This window comes from Notamacropus eugenii, chromosome 1 (genome assembly GCF_028372415.1).
Source record: "Notamacropus eugenii isolate mMacEug1 chromosome 1, mMacEug1.pri_v2, whole genome shotgun sequence".
Taxonomy (NCBI): Eukaryota; Metazoa; Chordata; class Mammalia; order Diprotodontia; family Macropodidae; genus Notamacropus; species Notamacropus eugenii.
Window position 1 is genome coordinate 461,020,871 of NC_092872.1, and position 18,135 is coordinate 461,039,005.

Consider the following 18,135-nt stretch of genomic DNA (forward strand, 5'->3'; position numbering starts at 1 on the left):
AAAATGGATGAAAAACAAAGGTCTATTATAGATCAAGCAAAGGGGAGGTAATGACCCAGCAAGATTGTACAGCAGTTGTTGGAGATGGGAAGGGAGGGAGGAGGAGGAAATAAGTTATTTATATGTTATCTACTATGCACCAGGCACTACCTTAAGCACTTTTTTTAAAACAAATATTATATCATTTGGTCTTCACAACAGCCCTGTGTGGTAGATACTGTTATTATCTCCATTTTACAGTTGAGAAAATTAAAGCAAACAGAGGTTAAGTGACTGACTTGCTCAGGGTCACACAGCTAGTAAATGTTTGAGGTCAGTTTTGAACTCAGGTCTTCCTGACTCCAGGCCCAGAGCTCTATTCACTGTACCACCAGCTACCTTAATGGACAGTAGGACCACCATTACTGTGAAGAAATACTATCTAATTGCACAAGGTATTGGTCCTTATCTTCTGGCATCTTAGAAGACAGAAAAGACACACATCTACTGGAAAGAAAGAAGAACCATTAACCAATACATACATAACTTTGTGTATCTATTCCCAAATCCATAGGGGTTGGGGAGGAACAGGATAACTGTGTAGTTCTGGAATGCTTAAAAACAAATAGCCAAAGGAGTACTAAAAGCAGAGGTAGGAGGGGCAGATTCTAGAGCTGTTAGTGGACCATCCAACTATGAATAAAGAACATCAGAGAGCCTGGGGAAGGAAGCCTTTCCAGTTCCACTTCCCTACTCCCAACCCAAATCCAATTCCCTTATTTCCAGGCCAACAGGACTGATCTCTTTTCTCCCCCTTTCTTGCTCTTGAAAATCAATCAACAAGCATTTATTGACAGTTGCTGTTGCCAGACATTGTGCTGGGTGCTAGACATACCAATTAAATAGTTCCATCCAATCCAAGCAAGAAGCTTGCATTCGGTCCAAAGAGAACATGGATGGATGGATGGATGGATGGATGGATGGATGGATGGATGGATGGATGGATGGATGAACAGATGGATGCAGCATATATTAAGTGTTTATTATGAGCAAAGCATTGTGCCAAGTGCTGCGGATACAATAGAAAAGTAAGACAGTCTTGCTCTCAAAGAGCTCATAGTTTAGTAGAGGAGACAGCACATTGAGAAGGTTTCAGCTACAAATCAGACAGAAAAGTCCAGTGGTCCTTATGTTACAGTAGCAAAGCACATGGTAATGCCTCTTCTTTCATCTCATTACTGGTATTTCAAAGGTTCTTGAATTCAGGGTCCTGGACTATCTCCATCAGGATCAGAAAGGAGATGGCAGTCAAGGTGGTGGTGGTGGCATGACTTGCCCATATGCTGCCTCTTCTCTGTTCCACAGGGTTCCTTACTGCTTTGACTAGGATGGCTTGCCTGCCTGGGTACAGCAGTTGTTTGTAGTTGATGGGGAGGGTTGTCCCCTTCTCCACATCTGGGAGATGATGTCTGTGAGGGTTAGCCTGGAAGCAAAACCAGCAATCTACGGGATGTTGCTACTCCCAGAGCTACTGGAATGCTTTCTTTGTTGTTGTTGTTATGCAGTCATTTTAGTTGTGTCTGCCTCTTCATCACCCCTTTTGGGATTTTCTTGGCAAAGATTTCCCATTTCCTTCTTCCAGCTCATTTTACAGATGAGAAAACTGAAGCAAACAGGGTTAAGTGACTTGCCTAGAGTCACACAGCTGGCAAGTGTCTGAGGCAGGATTTGATCTTAGATAGATAAGTCTTCCTGACTCTAAGCCTGGCACTCTATCCACTATGCTACCTGATTGCTTGTGCTCTTTTTAATGTAATATAAAAACTGTTGGTCTTGATAATACCAGACTGAAGCTCACATGTAGTCCCGAAAGGAGAGATTATAATTTAAGAAATGGTGGTTTACATTTCTGCAGTGCTATATGATTTACAAACTTCTTTCTCCATAGTTTAACAACCTGATCATATAGGTAAGACTTGTATTGTTATCCCCATTTTACAGATAAAGAACCATGGGCCAACATGGTGAGGTGACATACTCAGTTAGCTAGTAAGTGGCAAAGTTGGCATTTCACTTGGGCTCTAAATCCAGGGATTTTTCTCCTACATGTGTCCAATATGTGTTCAATCCCCCAACAGACAAGAAGAACAGAAACCATGTTTCATTTAATCTTCATATTTTCCCCAGCATAAGGGGAGTTGAGGGGTGCTAGACTGTGCAGACTAGCCTCTGAAGGGATCACAGCTGTTCATATTTATATACCACCTTCAGGTTTGCTTACCTATAGGAGAATAGGTTTCTAGCTGGAAGGGAATTTTGAGGTCAGGGAATCCAACCACCCTGTTTTGCAGAAAAGCAACTGAAACCCAGAGAAATTAAGTGATTTGTCAAAGGTCACATGGGCAAAGTTGAGATTCAGATCTAGGTGCACTCTAGTATCCATTTTATCTTCACAACAATCCTGGCAAGTAGGTGCCATTATAAACCCTATTTTACAGATGAAAAAAGAGGATGACGTGACTTGACCAAGGTGGCCATTATGAATTCTTGGGAACAGAAAAACATGCACATACATAGATCCCCCCCTGCCAGAACAGAGTCCATTCTGCCATATTCTGGCTGTCCTCTTGACCAAGGAAAGGGTAAAGGACTGAGAAATTGGGCTGGCTCACCTTATAGGTTAACACACTGGGGTGGCTCCTCCCACAGAAGCCCATTTCCCAAGTGTCATAACCAACCAAATCATCCTGGGGCAACCCCAGTCAACAAAAGCCTATTGGGAGTTCTCTTTGTCCTTCTTGTTTTTTTAAACAGAACACCAATGAATATGCCCTTAACCTTAGGGAGAGGTATACTCATCAGATGGACCAGGAAGAAGACTCTCAATCAACTATTCCAACACTATTTTGAAACCAGTATTTTTAAAAAGCTTCTGATGGAAAAGCCCCTTTTGGAAACATTTCAAAAATGAAGAGTTCATACGAACAAAGACATCAAGGATTCACTCATCTGAATGTCTGTTGCCTTGATTTTTCTAATTAACAAAATTACAGATTTTACCAAATAACATCACACACTTAGAGATGGAAGGAAATTCAGTCTAGTCCAAACCCCCTATTTTGCAGAGGAAAAAACAGGCTCAGATGGTTAGCAATTTGCCTAACATTGCACAGGTAGAACAAGGCTTTAAAAATAAATATTCCTGAAAGGATACCAGCTCCAGCATCCTCTCTGCTCCACCATGTTGGCTCTATGAGAGCATGATTAAACAAGGAAAGGAAGGTCAGGCTCATACCAAGGCACCACTGGAGAAGTACGATTCAAACCCCAGTCTGCATGTTGCCCATTATCTCTACAACAGACTGTGGGGCATTTCTAAGCTTGTTTATACAAAATTGGCAATGTTGTGCCCCCCATTAGACTATGAGCTCCTTGAGGGCAAGGACTATCTTTCACTTTTCTTTGTATTCCCAGGGCTCAACACAGTGCTTGGCACATAGTAGGCATTTAATGAATATCCGTTAAGGAAGCAGAGATAAACAACGAGCATTTATTAAGTGCTAAGGGCATTATAAATATCATTTCAGTATTTATTGAGTATTTAGTATTTATTTTTACTAAATACTAAATAGTAACTGTTTCTCTTTTATCCAGGAACCCTGAGGGTCTTCTCCTCCCAGCTTTTTTTTTTTTTATTAAAGGGGCCATCCCTTTAGCAACTTCTTAAAGTAGCCTGTTCGTTGAATGAGTGTATCTCACTCAAAGTGAGAATGCTATAGGATCTTAGCCTGAAAGGGCTAGGATCTCACATTGCATCCTGGGCCATCTGCAGCCTTGCTGATGAATATCAGGCCACTGGACCCAGATGGCTCAGGAGAAGGAAGCGAGGTTGGTGACCTTGCACAGTCCTCCCTCACTCAAATCAAAGTCAACTGCAAGTCATGTCATCATCTTGATGTCATGGTCCTCTTCGAGAATGAAGGACAAACAAAAATATTATTTCATTGAATCCTCACAACAACTCTGCAAGGTAGGTGCTATTATTAGCCCCAATTGAGTGTTGAAGAAACTAAGGCAGATATTCCTTAATTGACTTGCCCAGAGCCACACAGTTGGTAAATGTCTGAGACCAGATTTGAACTTGAATGTTCCTGACTCCAGGCCCTGCAATCTATCCATTGTGCCACCTGGCTATCCAAGTTACAGGTGAATATAAGTTCCTTAAGGGCACCTTTGTCTTTTTATCTCCAGCACCCAACATAAGCCTGTTCATATTAATAGACTCTAAATAAATATTCATTGACTTGAATGTTTAATTTGAATAATCACAACTAAAGGAACATATACCATAATCACTACTTGCTTTCAAATCATATTTTATGGGTTAGAATATAATATCCTCCCAATAATCCTGTGAGGTAAATATTGAAATGATTTTCTTCCATGTTCTTGTTGTTCATTTTGCAGTCATGTGTAACTAACTCTTCATGACCCTATTTGGGGTTTTCCTGGCAAAGATACTAGAGTGGTTTGCCACTTCATTCTTCAGTTCATTTAACAGATGAGGAAACTGGGGCAAACAGGGTTAAGTGATGTGCCCAGGGTCACACAGCTCGTAAGTGTCTGCGGCCAGGTTTGAACTCATGAAATTAAGTCTTCTTGTTTCGAGGTCCAGTTTTATCTGCTCTACTACTTGGTTACCCTTTCTTCCATTTTAAAGATAAGAAAACTGAGGCTCAGAAAGAAAAAACATTCCTTACTCAAAGTCACACTGCTAAACAGCTCAAGACAACTTGCCAACAAAATCCATGAAGAAAGGAAGCTCTCAAATTCAACAGTTATGAAAAGTAGCAGAAGATGGTTGTGAAATATATATGCACTCTTTCACAACTGAGCCTTTGCCTGCTGAGTTTTGCCAGAGACATGATACTGGAAATGGGCAAAAAGAATCTGTTCCAGAATGCGTCAGTTTGGTGACAATTTTTGAGCATGACTTTGAGACTTCTAGGAAGGAGAGGCTGGAAGAGATTTCATCTTGAGAACCATACGGAAATTTCAGGGTATAGAGTTCAGAGCATCCCACGGCATAGGGTTGTTGATGTTTATTCATTTTTGAGTCCTATCTGACTCTTCATGATGCCATTTGAGATTTTCTTAGCAAAGATACTGGAGCGGTTTTCCATTTCCTTCTCCAGCTATTTTGCATATAAGGAAACTGAGGCAAACAGAGTTAATTGACTTGCCCCAGGTCACACAGCTAGTAAGTGTCTAAGGCCATATTTGAATCCAAGCCTGGTCTATGTGCTGCCCCACCTAGCTGCCCCACATAGCTGTATAGTTCAGCTCTATTCCTCATTCATGCTCATTCTATTTACCCATGAAACCTCACCCCAACTTTGTTATATTTACCTGTTATTCATGCTACAAGTAGGACATTCCTCCTTATTATGCTACAAGAGAACCTTCAATTCCCCTTACACGTGGGGAGTCCTTATATACCTACAGAGACATTTGCTCTATTTCTGCTTCTTACAGAGCTAATCAAATAATACACATGTACAAAATGAAGGCTGATACATTTTCTGGAGAAGATGAAAGGGTTAGAGTAGGGATTCTTAACTTGTGATCTGAGATGAACTTCTCAAAAAAATTTTAATAACATTTTCAATATAATTGGATTTCTTTGCAGTCATGTGTATGTATGTTTTTATGCATTTAAAAACATTATTCTGAGGAGTCCATAGACTTCCCCAGACTGCCCAAAAGGGCTCATGACAAAAAATAGTAAGCACCCCTGCGTTAAAAAAACATCTCTACAGTCTTCATCTCTTTCAAAAAGAATGATGTGTTCCTTGTCCAGAAGTGATATTTCAAGATTTTTTAAAAGATTCTGAAGCAGCAGAGGGTAGGACAATTCTATGTCAAGAGATTGGAAGGTCAAAGAAGAGAAGGAGCACTGGACCTTTGAAGGTACATGGCAGGTTTGAGGCTAAGACGTAAGAAGTAGACACTCCAAGAAAGAGATATTGGCTCATCTTTCTAAGAGGATTCACATGTGCCAACAGGATTTTATATATCTGTTCTTGGAACTGTGAAGATTAGCTGGTCCTGCTGATCATTAGATAGTTGTCCTGAGGGCCTGATAGAATCAGTGAGGATGTGAACCATATTCCTGGGCTATGAATCTGGGACATGATGGTACATACCTCCTTCCACAATTCTTTTGGGTACAAATTACTCCATCAAGAAGAATCTTAAGAGTCTCTCCAAAGGCTATTAGGTCCTCAGTAGAAAACTAAAGGCTTTAAGAAGAAAAATGGTGTTTTTACCACTGCCACCAATGACCACAGAGCCTTTCTGTCTTTCAGGGAAAAAGGAACATATGAGAAGTGAGAGATTGACTCAGAAGATGGTGTTCAAAGATTGGGACTGGACTTTTTTCACTGTGATTTAAGATCCAGAAATGGACAATGGACTTTGGTCCAAAGACACAGTGGATCTAATGGGGACAATATAAGAATACATTTACCTAGAGACCCCTTCAGTAGAGTATGAAGAAGTGGGGAAGAAATTGGTGACACACAACCATTAAACAGCATACCACAGCACCTGACACATGGTAGGCACTTAATAGATACTTGTTAATTGATTCACTAATTTATACAATAGAAAGCTATAAATATGACCTAAAGAAAATAGTAGAGATGTCTAGCAATTCACTGGGAAACCATATCAAAGAAGAGATGCTGAATTTATATTCACAGACTCAGATACACAGATTAACTGCCTCACAGGATTGGGGTGAAGATCAGATGAAAACATGTATGTAAAGTCTTATAAAACCTGCAGAAAAATTTAAATAAAAATCCTGAGATCCAGGATTTGAACCTGTGTCCATCACTCATTCCACAAAATAAATCTGTATTTATATTTGGGGAAATAAAACCAATCCACATGAAAAATGGAGAATAAGACAAGATAAGGTATTGTATAACCAAGAGCTAAATTGCTAAATTGTGTGACACAAATGATAACTGCTACAGGAAACCCAAGGAAAGAGAAATTCTTAAACTATCAACCAATACCTCAGTGGAGATTAGCTAATTTGTTATTTGTCTAACTAAAATAGCTCAACTGAGACTAAGGCCCAAGGGATTAGGACATGAGAGGGTGGGTAGGGGTAGAAGAGGTCCCAAGATAAGACAGAGAGAGATAGAATTAGTGAGGACTAGCCCTGAGTAAAGGGGTTGAATTCCACCCTTATAATGACAGCGACCCACCAAGAGACATTTCATATTGTACTCTACTTATTGGGGAACCCCTGTTCCTTTCTCCCCAGGTAGGACACTTGAGGCTTGACAAGCAATATTCAGTCTCACAGGGAGAATAGTGTGGAGTAAATCTCAATGACAGCTTGATGCTTGTAAATTTTTGTCTTCTGAGATTAGCTACTGATGAAAACTTACTGTCCTCTAGATAAGAAACCAGGTCCTGTGTATTCTCTGCCTCCCATCTGTCTCAGATATGAACCTCTTCTCCCACCAAAAGCCTCCAACTCAGCCAGCTAAGTAACTTATAAAAGTATAATATATGACCTTGGGTCAGAGGAAGAAACAAAGAGCCCTGAAAGGGCTGTAGGATGAAATGGAGATGAGAAAAGAAAATCTGTCTAATAGTAGTAATGTTTTGATCCTCCCTTCTTTATCTAGGTTATATCTTCTGGGGAAGAGAGGGGGAAAGAAAATCCTATCTACTTGAAATCTTCAAATGACCTCATCTTTCCTATTCAATTAAATAGTAAAACTTTGGACCCTGGGATAAGTTGGAGAAAAGGGAAGGAGAGGAAGAGGGGGGTTAAGAGAGAGAGGACAAAAAGAGGTTTGAAGTTGATTAATTTCTTCATGTCCCTTAGTTTCCTTATCTGAAAAATAAGGGAGTTGGGAGAAAAAATGACTTCTGAGATCATTTCTAGCTGTAATTCTATGCTCCTTGACTTGCATAAGATATAAATAAATGACCCTTTTTCTGTTAACATGCTTTGGTCCTTCCATCACACTCTAGGCAAGAACAGTCTGGGACCTGCCTTGCCCTTCCATCAAGCTCCAGGCAGGCTCCTTGTGCAACCACCTGCAGCTCCTCAGAGCCTGCCTTGTCCCCACTCCATTGTGCTCCCCTCCTCATTCCCTCCTATGTATACATGAGTGCCTGATGCCCTGAAACAACTCTACCAAAGTATGAATCCCTGTGGACAAGGACACCCTACTTGATCTCATTCCTCAATGTTTAACAGACTTTCACCCCATCATATCCACCTCATCCCTGTGATTCTGAATGCCCAGTTTCCATTGTTCAAAGACCATCCAACCCCTTCCCCCCACAACCCAGTTCCCCTTAATGCTAGTATCTTCCCTCATCATTGGTCCTCTTTGAGAATGAAATACCACCACCACCACAACAACAACAACAACCTTCCCTCCAAAATGATCTTCAGTTTATTCTGTGTAATCTTGCTTGTACTCAGTAGTTTGAATATTGTCTCATTAAACTATAAGCTCCTTGAGGCCAGGGAATGTCTTTTTTCCTTTCTTTGTATCCCTAGCACTTAACGTGGTGCCCTGCATGTAGCAGGCACTTAATAAATGCTAGTTGACTGACTTTTGGATTTCTACAGTCTGTCCATCTGTCTGTCTTGCACAGATAGAGCTGTACTAGGGAAATGCCTTCAATTACAAATTCCTAGAGGGTAGAAGTTGGCTCTAGATTATTCCATTTAGGCAGCATCACCTCAACTCATCATTTAATAAAAGATTTTTAATTTTTCAAACTATCCCATTTTGCTAGCCAGAAGGCAGGGCTAACAATCCACACCAAGAGGCATAGCCTCCACAAGTTAGAGTCCCAGCATCCTCTGCCCTAATCAGATTCCATCTGGAGTAATACTTGAAGCTCCAGGCACAACATTATGGGAAGGACACTGATAAACTGTAGAGCAATGACAAGAGGAACAGCCAGGATGATAAAAGGCTTCAAGTTCATGCCACCACAACTGGCAGAAGGAATGAGGATATTTAGTTTGGAAAAAAAGAACACTTGGGAGCTGGGGGTAGAGAGGAACAGGAGGCTATCAAATGAAAAAGGGATTACTTTTTGTCTGCTTCCCACCCCCATCCCCAATAAAGCTAAGGCTAATTACCAGGAGAAACAGAAACACCAATTTAGGCTTGACATTTCGTTAGATAAAAGGACAAAAAAAACTGGACATATTCCAGAAGAGACCTGGGTTTGCATAATGACTTGCTCTAGGTGTTACTAGGGTACATGGTCAAGTCCCTTCCCCTCTTATGCTCATCAGTTTTTCCATCTGTAAAATGGGGACAGTGATGCCAGTAGTACCTGCCTCATAGTAATACTATTGTGAGTATAAATAAGAAAATGTATGTAAAGGTTCTTCATAAACTTTTTAGTAGTATGATTCCCAACATCTGGAGCTTCCCCAAAATGGAGTTTTTCCAATCTGGAGGTTTTCAGAGCAGAGACTGGATGATGACTAGTCAGGATAGCTTAGAGGGAATTCCTGACCCGTTCGCATGAGATGACCTTTGAAGACCATTCCAGTGAAGAGATTTTGGGGTTCTCTCTTTTACAAAGGCAAATCAGCAGCACCAGGAATTTTCCATAAGACACTGAATCTACAGAGTGGAGAGACCCAATACATTTTCTCAGTTCATTCTCCAATAATAACACAGGTCTTCAATCTCCTGGCTCCCTGGTTAGTAGAAGATTCCTCCTCTCTCCAGGTTGTCCAAGGATAATGGAATCAGGGAGGAGGAGCCTAGAAAAACAGACTCAAAGGAGGTTAGAACCAAGAGAAACTTAAGCCACAGGCAAAGGGAAGTGGAGGATTGAGGTGATCATTGAGAGAAATCTAAAAGTTTCTAAAATCTTCATGCTTTTGCTTAGGCCACCTGGATATTTCAGATGAATATGAGGATTGTTGCCTGAATTACACAATGACCATAATTCTTAGTTCTTCTTGAGGTTCAAGGCCTGCGGTTCTGTGTCTTAAGAAAGCTGTTCAACCCAAGATGATCCTTGAGCTACCTTCCAGCTCAAAAGCCTGTGATTCTGTGGAATGCAGAATGTCACCATCATTTTGCTCCCATCTGAAAGAAAGGAAGGAGGAAACTTTACAAAAAGATTCCTTCATTGGCTCAGGGACCCATTCCAAAAAAAAGGGGTACGTGGGGGAGAGGTACTTTTGAGGTCACTTTTCCTGTCCTCTCTGCTATTCATTTTGAAGGCCAGACATTTCACTGCATCCTTTCTGCCTCACTTTTGACAAACAATGAATAAAGTCAACCTCATACAATGTCAGAATAATTAAAAGTGCAGTTTTGAAGACATAGCCCCAGGTTTCTCTCTTTTGATTGATGCCCCAAATGTCAAATAGCCAGGAAACATATTTCCAGATAAAGTGCAACCAGGTTGCCTGGCTGTGAGTGTACACAGCTGCTCTGTTTTTATTGATTTCCATTTTAAACAAGAGCCACTTAAATCAATTGTAAACTCACTGGGGGTGGGAGGAAAAGGGAGGAGTTTCTTTGCTTTTATATAGTGTTTTTAAAGTGCTCAGTTGTTAACAATCAGTCAAGAGGTCTGGAGGGAAGCATCCGACTCTTGTTTTAGCTCTCTGTCCTTCCAGCCTTAAGATGATGAAGGAGCATGGGACAGGTGCCTGAAAGAAGACCATCGCACTGGGAACAGGACACTGGGATCCTTGTCCAGGCTTTACCACTCAGTGGTTGTAAAACTAAGGATTAATCATAGGATTTAGAGCCTAGAATATCTTAGAAACCATCTAATTCAGAACTATAATTAGCAATTTCTCCAGAGGAAGTTAAGGAAGGAATGAAGGAATAAGGGGGAAAGAGTCTCACCTGTGGAAGATGTATGGGGTGGGAAGGGGTATTTTATACCTCAAGGAAGGTTTCTAAACTGCTAAAGGAGGAGGAAACACTCCTGGGAAGAGTCTACCTTTGCTATCATGAGTATGGGGAGGTCAAGGACAGAAGTGATCAACATTTATTAAGCACCTACTACTAGAGAGCAGGAAACTGGGTGATAGAGGATAGAACTCTGGGTCTGGAGTCAGAAAGATTTCTCTTCTGAAGTTTAAATCTGACTTCAGAAACTTACTAGCTGTGTGACCCTGGGCAAGTCATTTAATCCTGTTTGTCTCCATTTCCTCATCTGTAAAATGAGCTGGAGAAAGAAATGGAAAACCATTCAAGTATTTTATCTAAGAAAATTCAAAATGGGGTCACGAAGAGTCAAACATGACTAAACTATGTCTGTGCTGGGCACTGGAGACACAAAAGCAAAGATGAAATAGTCCTTGCCCTCAAGGAACTTACACACTATTAAAGACAACAATATATACTACATACGTAGGGATGGTGGGGTGCTGTCCAAATACCCTGCCTGGAGTAAAGCCCAGTTCTTCTCCTCCTGGTTATGACTAATCCAAACCTCTCATAAAGCAACATGGGCCCAGAAAAGTTCAGTGACTTGTCCAAGAACATACAGGTAACAAGCATCAGAACTAGGATTCCAACACACATCTCCTGATTCTCAATCTCACATTCTTTCCTCTGGGTGAGTCATCTCACTTTTTAAGACCAAATTTCTAGAGAGATAGACTGAGGCCAAGTTACAGAGGGCCTTGAAATTCCAGGCATGGCAAGTGCGATTTTATGGTACCATTTTAGTTTAATTTAAAAAACCTTTCAGGCCACACACTTCACATGGAATATCAGGTTAAAATGACCATAAAGGAAAGATTTGAAAGAGAAAAGAAGTCACACCAGGACAATAACCTGAGTAGGGGATAGATAATGAAGAGAAGAAGTACCAACCAGACCTGAATCCAAATCCTGGTCTTACTTTTGTCGTTGCTTTAGTCATTTTTCAGTCATGTCATGGGATCAGTCATGGGATCCCTTTCTCTTGGCAAAGATACTGGAGTGGTTTTCCTTTTCCTTCTCCAGCTCATTTTACAAGTAAGGAAACTGAGGTAAAGAGGGTTAAATGACTTGCCCAGGGTCACACAGCTAGTGAGTGTCTGAGGCCAGATTTGAACTCACATCTTCCTGATCTAGACCTGGCCCTCTATCTATGAAGCCACTTAGCTGTCCCCTGGCTTTGCTACTTTCTGCTTTTGTGACTTTGGGAACATTATCTGACTTCTCTGGATCTCAGTTTTCTTCTCTACAAAAAGAGAGATGTGGACTAAATGGTTTCTAAGACTCTGCAAGTCTAAATCCTATGCTTCTATAATCTGTTTTTTAACCTTGGAGATAGTAGCAGAAATAATGGGCTAAGCATTTTCTTAACACAAGAAGGAGTTTCTCCCCACTAGCTCCCTCCATGAATCACTGTCCAGGAATAAGTAGTGCAGGGGCCATGAGAAATCACCACAAGAAACCACCTAGGAACAGATCCAACTGCAAAAAACAAAAAAAAACAGATACAAAGAGAGCTAGTATGGTTTATTGGAGTGATAGTTTGCCTAAGGGGACCTGAGTGACCTTGGACTCTCCACTCTCTCAGTCTCAGTTTCTTCATCTGCACAATGAGGGATTAGTACCAGATGACTTCTATTTCCCTTATGATCATTCTCCATACAATTCTACCAAGATAGGATGTGGTTTAAAAAACAAAAAAAATTCTCTCCAATCAGAAAAATGAGGATGTATTGGGAAATAATTAGTACAAACTGAATTCAAAAGACCCCAGCTGATGAACAGTTAAGATCCAGTTAAAGTCACACAACCTAAGAAGAAAAACCAAGGAGACAAAGAATGTCACATTGTCCAAATGTTAGAGATATCACTGTAATTTGAAATACAGATGTAGGGAAAGGTCAGCTGACGATTACAGACAGCTTTTCCTATCTGTGAAGACTTATAGATAAATTCCAACGCTGTCTCTGTCAGTGATTCATTGTGTGACCTTGGGCAAATCTCTTCATTCCTCTAAGCTGCAATTTCCTCATCTATAAAAGGAGGGACCAGACTAGATGCTTTCTAAGATCTCTTTCAGCTGTAAAGATGGCAGGGAAGAGAGAGCCCTGGATTTGGAATCAGAAGGCCTAGGTAGACCATGGCTCACAACATGGCTCACAACTTCCTAGCTGAGTGACCTTGGGCAAGTAACTTCCTTCTTTGTTACTTCATCTGTAAAGTGGGGATGATTATGCCTGCATTCCCTATCTTAAAGGGTTATGAGAGTCCAGTAATGTATATAAAGCACACTGTAAATCTTAATGCTTTCAATAAACAGAAATCATTATTGTTATGAATAGTAAAATCCTACTACAATGACTCATCTCATGGCATGAAAGTGACCTGGATTCTCAAAGATCAGTCAGTTAATAAACATTTATTTAGCACCTACTATGTGCCTGGCATTGTGCTAAGCACTCTATTACCATCTCTGCAGAAGCAGATGGAGATCAGACAGATTTGAAGGACTTTGTATTTTTATGTATGTGGTCAAGGAATTAATGTCTGTTCTTAACCAGGTTGGGACTTGGACAGCAAGTAGATAGAAATCCATCACAGGACCCTGCCCTCAAGTTGCTTACAACCTAATGAGGGAAGAAAACACACAAAAAGAAGCTAAAAGGAAGAGGGGAAAAGAGGTCCAAGAGCAATGTAGCTGATAGGAAATGGGGAGAAGACTGTGCTGCGGCTCTCCTCAAAAGTTTTAGAGCTTGTGGCTTAATGTTATGTTAGTAGAACAAGAACTCTGGCAGTTCCTATCAACTGGAACAGCTTTGGTCATGGACCCAGTAATGGACCACTATCCATTTGCCATCCAAGCACCAACTTGGTTAAGAGTAGATGAAACCACTAGTGATTAATTCTTTGGCTACATATAAAAATGCAAAGTCCATCAAACCTCTCTGACCCTCATCTGCTTCTGTACTAACAAAGGTAGGGTTTCAGAAAAAGGAAAAGATGCACTAAGAATCATGAAGACCGTGGAAGTCAAACTCAAATAGAAAAGTAGACCACTAAACCATACATAAAGATCCCAGCAGGCCACATGTCAACTTAGTAAATTACATTGTTCTTGTTGGTCCTTCAGTCTCAAAGAGAACTAATAATGTCAGGAAGGTGATGTCTTGATTTGCAAGCAAATTGGACTTAAGTGAGGCTGGGCTGTGCAGAGTTATCAGACTCACTCTCTCCTCCAGAGTCATCAGAGTCCAGTGGCAAGACAGAAGTCAGAACAACTGGAGAAGATCCTAGATGCCATGGGAGACCTTAGCCTTTTTAAGTTAAGGTTTCTCCCAGGTCTCCGTTGGTCTGAGACAACACCCATTCAGTGATTTAAGGCTAGGTGAGAAATGAAGCAAAAGGTGACCTCGTTTGCCTACTCAAAAAAAAAAATCAATCTGAGAGGGGAAAATCAGAGTTTCTGGCCAGAATGAAAACAATTGCCTTTTACACTCATTCTGATACACTTACACAAGAATGAGCAAACCACATATTAATGTTATCTGTATTCTATTGTATTTTTCTTTATTTTGTTAAATGTTTCCCAATTGAATTTTAATCTGGCTCTATAGCACTAGGAAGTATTGCCTTAATGGTGACCATATGTTTTCTACCTCTGATGCAAATCACCTATAAACATTAACTTAACTATCAGGTCACTAAATGTGAGAGCTGTGTACAATGACTAATGAAATGACAAATTATTGGAAGTAATTTAAAAGTGTGGTATAATGGAAACAATACAGAATTTAGAATCAAGGGACAGAGGTTTTAATCTTGGCTCTGTCATTTACTACCTCTGTGACCTTGGACAGTTCATTTAACCCTAGGCTTCAACTTCTTCAGCCATAAAATAAAAATGTTAGAGCAGATGACCTCTAAAGTTTCTTCCACCTCTAAATCTATGGTTTTATAAACATATAAACATTTGATTTGATAGAACAAAATGCTATCTTAAAAGCTTCTTTCCAACAAGTTGTCTCCCATACATATATCAAAATCATTCAAGATTGCTTGAAAGATATAACAACAGAAATAACTATATTCAATGACCTTCTGATCATAAATATCAGGCAAGGCATAAAACAGTAAGATGTATTCTCTCCACAGTTGTTAGCTACTATAACAGAAAAGATCCAGCACAGAGTCTGGGTTTAAGAGAATTCACTATAGAATGTGAGGTCCTTCAGATGTGTATGAATGACATTGTGCTAGAGGCAGCAATCCCCAAAAAATTCCAGAGCTTCCAGAAAGGGACTTGTACTTACTCAAAAGAGTCCAGCCTGATGATCTGTAGTGCCAACACGATATTCACAGTGCCTACAGCAGCCAAGAATATGCTGAGACAATTCTGAATCACAAAATACAACAGACTCTCCACATGGAAGACAGAACCAAAACATTTATTCATTCCCCAGAAAGCTGAATCTCAATACCAGAAAGCCAAGTCCATCATAGTAACAAAGAAATCCGTACACAATAGCAATGAAGAGGGCAACATCAGCCCCAAGTCTTCCCTCTGTTAGGCTTCCCATAAATCAGCTCCCTTAAACAAATCACAAACAGGCTCCCTTAAAATCACAAACAAGCTCTCTCACTCATGCTAACTAACTGCCTTTCCCAGCTCTGACTGCTCTCTGACTAACTTCCTCTCAGTTCTGCCTCTTCCTGTTCCACCTTTCCTGATTCATCCATCCAACAAGCTCCTCCCACCACATGTGACTTAGGCTTCTATGTGATTTAAGCAGGTCACATAGGCCTATTAATGGATGGGAAAGATCTTCAAATTAAGCAAAAATTACATTAACAATAAGCAAAAATGCATTGTCAATACACCATCTACCCAAAAAAAGACAAAATGGATGAAGAATTCCTATTGCCTAGATTATGGCATTATGAGAAATGCCAGGCTGGATGAATAAAAAGCCAGAATTAAGGTTGCCAGATATGAAAACAATACTATTCTGATGGCAGAGAGTGAAGAGGGATTAAGAAGCCTGTTGATGAGGGTGAAAGAGAAGAGAACAAAAGCTGGCTTGAAGCTTAACAAGAAAAAAACTAAGATCTTGGTCCCATTACTTCCTGGCAAACAGAGAGAGAAGAAATGGAAGCCATGTCAGATTTTATATTCTTGGGCCCAAAGAGCACTGCAGACAGCAACTGTGGCCATGAAATTAAGACACTTGCTCCTTAGAAGGAAAGCTGTGACAAATCTGGACAGTGTACTAAAAAGTGGAGACTTCACCTTGCCAACAAAGGTCCATATAGTCAAAGTTATGGGGTTTTTTTAGGCTGAACTATAAATAAATCTGAGTGCCACAGAATTAATGCTTTTGAACTGTGGTGCTGGAGAAGACTTTTGAGACTCCCTAGGACAACAAGGAGATCATATGAGTCAATACTTAAAGATATTAATTCAGGCTATTGACTAGAAGGTCATATGAAACTTAAATACTTTGGTCACATAATGAGAAGATGGGACTCACTGGAAAAGACCCCAATGTTGGGAAAGATTGAAGGAAAAGAGTATGGTAGAAGATGAGATGGATAGCTAGTGTCATGGAAACAATGAACATGAACTTGGACAGAGTTCAAGAGATTTCAAGAGATAGTAGAGGATAGAAAGGCTTTGTGTGCTATGGTCCATGGGGTCATGAAGCACTGGACATGACTGAACAACAATAGATCATAACATGAAGTTGGAAAACCAATAGAACTTGCCTATCAGTATGTGTATCTGGAATGGACAGCACAAATGTACAACAGTGTGGACCCAAAATTGCAGAGAAAGAGAGTGCATTGGATTGCCCTCAAGAAACTATAAAACTCCTTTAATTACCCAAGCCTCTCCTGGCTACAAAGGTCCATCTTTTTTAATATCAACATTATATTGATGTCTTATGGCTCTGAGATATAGAAGACAACACATTTTGAAAAAAACAAAATTAATATCACATAGAAGGAAAAGGGAAGTCCCATAGCAGATGTGAGCAAGTTATAGCATATTGCCAATGTACTTCAAAATATAAAAGTAGACAGTATTATCATGGAAGTATAGAATAACCGGAAAAAATGGCAAGGGATGAAAGCTAGAATGCTCCACTTGCATCCTTGCAAAGACAGAAGTCAAGGAAAGCCTACAGCATATTGGGTGGATTCCTTGTGGCAAAATTATAAGAGGACAGGAACAAGCATTGCCAAGAATGGGCAGTAATGGATACATTGTGATCTCTCTATCAGATAGATCATTCAAATCAATGAGATCACAGAGCCATTAGAGTGTATGACTATAATCACTGCTGACATTCTCACAATCAATAAAACTAGATAATAAAGGGAAGTCACAGTTAAAAGGTAGGCTGGCTGTTGGGTGTCCTTAGGAAGCAAATACAAAAATTTATGGAGTTGCTTTCATTCCTCTCCAGGCGGCATTCCTGATTCTCTCAGACTTCCCCTCTAGTATCCTAGAAACCTTTTCACCTTTGAAGTTCACTCTATCCTAGACTTCACAAATTAGAAGCGACTTCTGCCTCTTCTGTCTTTTGTTCTGATTGGCTGATTTTTCCCAAAATATCTATTTTAAGGAGGAAGTCCAGTTCAGCTATGTCTTCATGCCTCTTCAGGCTCTACTCTTGACTCCCTGGGACTTTCTCAACAATGCCGCCACCATGGGTATCTTTGTGTCTCACCTCCACACACACCCTTCTTCTCTCCCTGCTTTTATGTGTTATCTTCCTTTATTAGAATGTAAGCTCCTTGAGGGAAGGGATTGTCTTTTTTTCTGTTTGTATTTCTATTCTCAGTGCTTAGCTGCCTTTGTATACATAGGCCCTTAAGTGCTTGCTGCCTTTGCCCCCAAAGGTGATAAGAAACATCCCTCCATGGGAGCAGTCATGTGAGATGACTAAATTCACTGAGGTACTCTTGATAAGCATTAGCAAAAAAGCCACCATGATGACAGCTATGGTTTATGTACCAACATCTGTTGCAGGAGATAAAAAGGTAGAGAAAAATCTATAAAGAACTCAACAAGATTTCTATAGTAAATGAAGTCAGCATGTGCTTTGATACTCAATGACTTCAATGAGAAGGT